Source organism: Staurois parvus, unplaced genomic scaffold, assembly GCF_062004578.1.
Source record: "Staurois parvus isolate SC_StPar_1 unplaced genomic scaffold, SC_StPar_1.0 ptg000714l, whole genome shotgun sequence".
NCBI classification, from domain to species: domain Eukaryota; kingdom Metazoa; phylum Chordata; class Amphibia; order Anura; family Ranidae; genus Staurois; species Staurois parvus.
Genome location: NW_028318510.1, coordinates 7,684,667 through 7,692,549, shown reverse-complemented (window position 1 = coordinate 7,692,549; position 7,883 = coordinate 7,684,667).

The window sequence follows — 7,883 nt, the reverse complement described above, 5'->3', positions numbered from 1 at the left end:
TCGGGCAGTGCCCGAGTTCCCCAATGGTCAGTCCGCCCCTGCCCCAGCCTGTCATTTTACGTGGCCTACCACTTTGTGGCTTGGTTGCTGTTGTTTCCAGTAGCTTCCACTTTTATAATACCACTAACAATATTTAGTAGCAAGAAAATTTCACGGATGGACTTATTGCACAGATGGTAACCTATCACGGTACCACGCTTGAATTCACTGAGCTCCTGAGAGCGACTTATTCTTTCACAAATGTTTGTAGAAGCAGCCTGCATGCCTAGGTGCTTGATTTTATACACATGTGGCCATGGAGGTGAATGGAACACCTGAATACAATGATTTGGAGGGGTGTCCCAATACTTCTGGCAATATAGTGTAGTTAGTCCTAGAAGTATTTATAAGCCAAATCACTAAGATGTCACTTAAAGTGTATTTCCACTTTTGTAGCCGAATTAGGATAATACCTACTATATATTTGTAACATGTTCCTATTTATATAGCATAACTTTCAGCTTTTTTAAGATGCTCTTTTCTGGAAGCCCGAGTACTGTGCAATGCTACTTGGTTTTTTTTTTTTTTATGTGGGGGTTGGGGAGCTGCGTTTTAAATAACCAACCCTATCACTACTGTGCTGGAGGATCTTATTATCAGCTGTAAACTAGCCTGGCCGCTGCACCGCTGTCCTACAGAGCTGCCCACACACTGCTACACTGCTGTCATTGCAGCTCCTCCCTCTGTCCCCTGCTGAGATCAGGCTATGTGGCCATGCAGGGAGAGAGTAGAGGTGTACAGAGAGGTAGTTGACACAGGCTGCATGCCTGCAGGCACAGCTTCAGGAGAAAGAAGTCTAAGTTTTAACATATTAAAGCAATTTCAAAAGTAATTTTCAATATTTTTAAATCTGCAGCTTTTTTTTTAAAGAATACCTGTTTATTCTGCACTTCCTCTTTTATGGTGACAATGCTCTCTTTTTGTCTGCAAATCATACTCCTGCATTGTTACCTTGTCGCATGGGCTTCCAAAGAAGACTAAAAGTGTGAAAAATGTAGGGCCCTTATGCTCATCTCTTGTTTTAATCACCTTGATGTGCACACTACTGACTGGGAATGTCACTCACCAGCTGCCCAGAAACAGGATGACTGCTCTGTCCACCAGTTGTAGATTGGCAACATTTCTCAGCTCCTCCTTCCAGCTCAGCATGATAAATGTGCAAAAGATAGTGGGGCTTGTAGTGCCTACATCACAAAGTCAGGTGTTCCTGACCGGAAGTTCAGGGAAGCGCAGCTCAGCTAGAGAGACACAGGGATGGTCACATTTCAGGGAAGTAATGAAAACATTTAGAAGCAATTATTTGAAAACTATGAGCATATGCAGTACAAAAGTAAAGTGAAATTTTTTTATGACAATGGTTTATTATTAGGTAAAATCCAACATTTTAAGTAATCACCAAATCAGGAATGGAGGGGAAATCTTTCAGTGGTGATACCTGTTCTGTTGACAACCATATAAGTGGGATTTCTTGCTCTTGCTGTGAGATGCAGGGCTCATGAACATTGATGGTGTGACCCTTACAGCATAAAATCCCAGCATTTCTGGGTGCCCAGGAGGCACAGGTGCAGCATACAGGCCGCTGTCAGCAGTGGCAGCAAAATCTATGACAGGTTGAAGCATGCAGCCACTGTATTCAGCTGTAGACTGTTTTGAGCAATATTTCCAGGGATGTATGCCCCAAACATGTAATTTCTGCATTCAGAACATACAGTATCTCCCAGAAGTGAGTCCACCCCTCACATTTTTGTAAATATTTTATTATATCTTTTCATGTGACAACACAGAAGAAATGACACTTTGCTACAATGTAAAGTAGTGAGTGTACAATTTGTATAACAGTGTAAATTTGCTGTCCCCTCAAAATAACTCAACACACAGCCATTAATGTCTAAACTGCTGGCAACAAAAGTGAGTACACCCCTAAGTGAAAATGTCCAAATTGGGCCCAAAATGTCAATATTTTGTGTGGCCACCATTATTTTCCAGCACTGCCTTAACCCTCTTAGGCATGGTGTTCACCAGAGCTTCACAGGTTGCCACTGGAGTCCTCTTCCACTCCTCCATGACGACATCACGAAGCTGGTGGATGTTAAGAGACCTTGCGCTCCTCCACCTTTCCGTTTGAAGATGCCCTACAGATGCTCAATAGGTCTGGAGACATGCTTGGCCAGTCCATCACCTTTACCCTCAGCTTCTTTAGCAAGGCAGTGGTCATCTTGGAGGTGTGTTTGGGGTCTTTATGTTAGAATACTACCCTGTGGCCCAGTCTTCGAAGGGAGGGGATCATGCTCTGCTTCAGTATGTCACAATACATGTTGGCATTCATGGTTCCCTCAATGAACTGTAGTTCCCCAGTGCCAGTAACACTCTAGCAGCCCCAGACCATGACACTCCCACCACCATGCTTGACTGTAGGCAAGACACACTTGTCTTGGTACTCCTCACCTGGTTGCCGCCACACACACTTGACACCATCTGAACAAAATAAGTTTATCTTGGTCTCATCAGACCACAGGACATGGCTCCAGTAATCCATGTCCTTAGTCTGCTTGTCTTCAGCAAACTGTTTGCAAGCTTTCTTGTGCATCATCTTTAGAAGAGGCTTCCTTCTGGGATGACAGCCATGCAGACCAATTTGATGCAGTGTGTGATTATGAATGTAAAGTAATTAAGCGAGCGCTCTATGAGCAGATAGCAGCTAGAACACTAAAGGAAATCACAATAACCTCAGAAATAGCAATAGGTAAGTAAAGTGCAGCGCTAAAAAATTAAATATATAAATAATGAAAACTAAAACAAAACTAAAATAAAATAAAAGTTAGTTAAAAAAAAAAACATTTGTCCACTTGACTGAATCTCATAAGTGACACCAATGATAATCTCCACAACAGCAGATATCTCTGAAAGCTTGTGACAGGAAACAAATGGCAGAAATGCGCACTCACCGACTGCCCATAGGAAATGCGCATATAAATAACCGCCAGATGGAGTTAAAACAGCAGGCAGATGGTGGACTTCCCTCAGGAGAAAAGGTCATCAAGCTTGGGTGAAGTAAAATCTGCTGGGTCCAGAGGTCTCCTTTAAGGATATATTGGTATTCAGCCTGGGTACTGGGCTCCTTCCTCTGGATACTGGATGTTACTGGGAATTGTTCTGTGGGTTTAATAGCTCCTCCAATAAGGAGCCAAAGAAAAAGGGGGGTGCCAATAGTGTAGTAACTTCTGGAACTTTATTGGATAAATATGATAAAAAGTAACAGTTAAGCTTTCAGAGATATCTGCTGTTGTGGAGATTATCATTGGTGTCACTTATGAGATTCAGTGTGTGGTTTATGGTCTGAGCACTGACAGGCTGACCCCCCACCCCTTCAACCTCTGCAGCAATGCTGGCAGCACTCATACATCTATTTCCCAAAGACAACCTCTGGATATGACACTGAACACGTGCACTCAACTTCTTTGGCCTGTTCTAAGTGGAGTCTGTCCTGTTAAACCACTGTATGGTCTTGGCCACCGTGCTGCAGCTCAATTTCAGGGTCTTGGCAATCTTCTTGTAGCCTAGACCATCTTTATGTAGAGCAACAATTCTTTTTTTCAGATCCTCAGAGAGTTCTTTGCCATGAGGTGCCATGTTGAACTTCCAGTGACCAGTATAAGAGAGTGAGATGGATAACACCAAATTTAACACACCTGCTCCCCATTCACACCTGAGACCTTTTGTATGCATCACAGAAACAGCATCATAGAAATCAATGGGGTAATACACACAGCTGCTTGAAAAAATGAAAATGCATGCTGCATCTAGCAGTGAACAAAAACAAGTAAGACACAGCTGCATGGGGCCATAGATGCAGATTTTACATGTGTATGCATGTTGGTATGCACAGTTTGTACCCCCCGCTGTAGGTGGCGCTGAGCTAAAACGGCAATACAGAAGAGGAAGGAGGTTGTGGGGAACTTAGTTCCTCTATGATTTCCATTGGTCACCTGGGAGCAGCTATCAGATTGGATTCCTTAAGCACCTGACCCCCCAAATTGGCGCACATTTTGCGAGTGGGTAGTGTAGAGACAGCACTTAGTGGCAGTAAAAAGGTTTCAGAGGAGTAGGGAAAAAGCAGGAACTATGCTGTCTCCACTAAGGAAGCCTTCAATTTGGGTTGGACCAGCCAGGCCACATTTCCAATCCTCATTGCAGAAGCTGTCAGCATCTTTGAAGCTAAAGAATCGCTGCTGTGCATCCCGTAAGTGGCTCCGGGCAGCTGCCGGCACCCCTTGGGCCTGGTTGCACGTTGTTGGCATGTTTGCAATATACAGTTCATAATGCTCGTCCTCTGTGTGATCACAGTCAAAGGCACACCCTGCTGCACCCTGCTCACATGCATGTAAACATGTAGTATTTTATTGTATTTTATGCAGGATTTTCTGCTAGCTCTGCCAACAAAAACTTGCATTCCACACACATAAATACACATACGCCTGTGTGAATGAGCCCTTAGGATTTTTTTTTATCAGTACAGCATTTTTTCACAGATCTGAATGCAGTGCATTGTTTTCTATGAGTCAATACACACAGTGCATAAAGATCAAAAAAATTGCGCTGCTGGGTTCCGGCTCGGTTGGCCCGGGCTAACCCTGCCTGTAGTGATCAATGTTTTCGGGGTTGTGGTCATCGTGGTGATGTATTACATATCTGGTGGTCATGCCCGAGACTGTTTCATTTTTGGTCTCGTGTATTTGGCCTCCTTTTCACCTTGTTCCATCTCTCCATACGCCGGGATGCTCGGTATGCCTTGCTTCATTGCCCCATACCGGGCCTCTTGGCTCACCAGCAGAAGTTGGCTTCCTATCTGTTTTTATCCGCCACTAGAACAATTGCTCAGGCCTGGAAGAGTCCGTTTGTCCCTCTTCAGGGGGTGCGGGATCGTATGACCACTATGATGCTCAACGAACAGATGTTGAGTATCCGCAACGACTCCCAACGTAAATTTTTGAAAATATGGGAGCCGTGGTTGCAATATGCCCTTCCCTCACTCCCCCCGGCTAGTCTGGGGATGTAATGGCGTTCGGTATTGGCGCTCTTGAATCCCTGCTCTTTGCCCCCCCCCCTTTTTTTTCTCTTTTCTTTTTTCTCTCTCTCTCTGTTTTTGGTGTGACTGGACAGCTGCATTTAGTTGTTATAATCAGTTACATTAATGTTTTGTAACTTATGTGCCATTGATAGCCCCTGCGTGGGCGTACCTTTTGCCCTGTTGGCATTAGAGCATTGTTTTTCCCTTTTTTTTTTATTTGCATTTTGTTTATCTGTGCAATTGATAGCCCCTGCGTGGGTGTGTTTTATTGCCTCTGTTTATACTGTTAAAAAAATTTAATAAAAACCATTGAAATAGAAAAAAATTGCGCTGCATTCAGATCTGTAAATCAAAAATAGAAAAATTTGTGTTCGTGGTCAGTAATTGAATTGTAAGATGAATTATTATGGATGTTTATGCATAAGACAGTTTATGCATCTGTACATTTGTATATGCATGTACTTTACAAAACTTACTCATATTGTTTATGCAGGATCTTTCTGCAATCCTCTGCCAGCAAGTTCCTATGTAAATACATCAGTAGTTTACTATGCCTGTGTGCAAGGAATCTAAGACTCTGGACCAGTGTTTCTCAACCTTTTTTTCACTCAAGGCACCCTTCAAAATTATGAACAGTCCTGAGGCACTGTTTAAAATTATGGACAGTCCTGAGGCACCCTTTACAATTATGGACAGTCCAGAGGCACCCTTTAAAATTGTGGACAGTCTTGAGGCACCTTTTAAAATTATGGGCAGTCCCGAGGAACCCTTAAAAATTATGGACAGTCCCGAGGAACCCTTAAAAATTATGGACAGTCCCGAGGCACCCTTAAAAATGATGGACAACCTTGTGGCACTTCATTATAAATGTGAAGTTTTATATAAGGCAGCAACATCCATACACGTAGGACACCTGACATTAAGGGTGATTTATTCTTCCAAAGCAAATACACTTTTTGGAGGGTCCAACTAGGATGCTGTGCAGGCAGCTGGCGTCCTCCTTATCAACTGATGATGTCATTGGTTGTCAAGAAGCTGGCAGCTAGAAGGTCGTAATTGTGCACAACGAAAGCCTGTGGTTTTGTGTAACTAAAAGGCAGGCTTGCATACAAGTTTTGGGGAATTTTTAGACATTTTGCCAAGGCACCCCTGAAGAAACCTCAAAGCACCCCAGGGTGCCTGGGCACCCTGGTTCAGAAAGGCTGCTCTGGACCTAAACATAGTCCTCATCAAATGGAGAGCAATTGGAACATGATGAATCTGCCTTGGAGTGGCCATCTTGCCAAAATCCCAAAAATAAATCTTGTGGCAAGACTTGAAGATACAGTCAGGTCCATAAATATTGGGACATCGACACAATTCTAACATTTTTGGCTCTATACACCACCACAATGGATTTGAAATGAAACAAACAAGATGTGCTTTAACTGCAGACTGTCAGCTTTAATTTGAGGGTATTTACATCCAAATCAGGTGAACGGTGTAGGAATTACAACAGTTTTCATATGTGACTCCCACTTGTTAAGGGACCAAAAGTAATGGGACAATTGGCTTCTCAGCTGTTCCATGGCCAGGTGTGTTATCCCAATTACAATGAGCAGATAAAAGGTCCAGAGTTCATTTCAAGTGTGCTATTTGCATTTGGAATCTGTTGCTGTCAACTCTCAAGATGAGATCCAAAGAGCTGTCACTATCAGTTAAACAAGCCATCATTAGGCTGAAAAAATAAAATAAACCCATCAGAGAGATAGCAAAAACATTAGGCGTGGCCAAAACAACTGTTTGGAACATTCTTAAAAAGAAGGAACGCACGGTGAGCTCAGCAACATCAAAAGACCCGGAAGACCACGGAAAACAACTGTGGTGGATAACCGAAGAATTCTTTCCCTGGTGAAGAAAACACCCTTCACAACAGTTGGCCAGATCAAGAACACTCTCCAGGAGGTAGGTGTATGTGTGTCAAAGTCAACATCCAAGAGAAGACTTCACCAGAGTGAATACAGAGGGTTCACCACAAGATGTAAACCATTGGTGAGCCTCAAAAACAGGAAGGCCAGATTAGAGTTTGCCAAACGACATCTAAAAAAGCCTTCACAGTTCTGGAACAACATCCTATGGACAGATGAGACCGAGATCAACTTGTACCAGAGTGATGGGAAGAGAAGAGTATGGAGAAGGAAAGGAACTGCTCATGATCCTAAGCATACCACCTCATCAGTGAAGCATGGTGGTGGTAGTGTCATGGCGTGGGCATGTATGGCTGCCAATGGAACTGGTTCTCTTGTATTTTTTGATGATGTGACTGCTGACAAAAGCAGCAGGATGAATTCTGAAGTGTTTCGGGCAATATTATCTGCTCATAGTCAGCCAAATGCTTCAGAACTCATTGGACGCTTCACAGTGCAGATGGACAATGACCCAAAGCATACTGCAAAAGCAACCAAAGAGTTTTTAAGGGAAAGAAGTGGAATGTTATGCAATGGCCAAGTCAATCACCTGACCTGAATCTGATTGAGCATGCATTTCACTTGCTGAAGACAAAACTGAAGGGAAAATGCCCCAAGAACAAGCATGAACTGAAGACAGTTGCAGTAGAGGCCTGGCAGAGCATCACCAGGGATGAAACCCAGCGTCTGGGGATTTCTATGCGTTCCATACTTCAGGCTGTAATTGACTGCAAAGGATTTGCAACCGAGTATTAAAAAGTGAAAGTTTGATTTATGATTATTATTGTGTCCCATTACTTTTAGTCCCTTAACAAGTGGGAGGCACATAT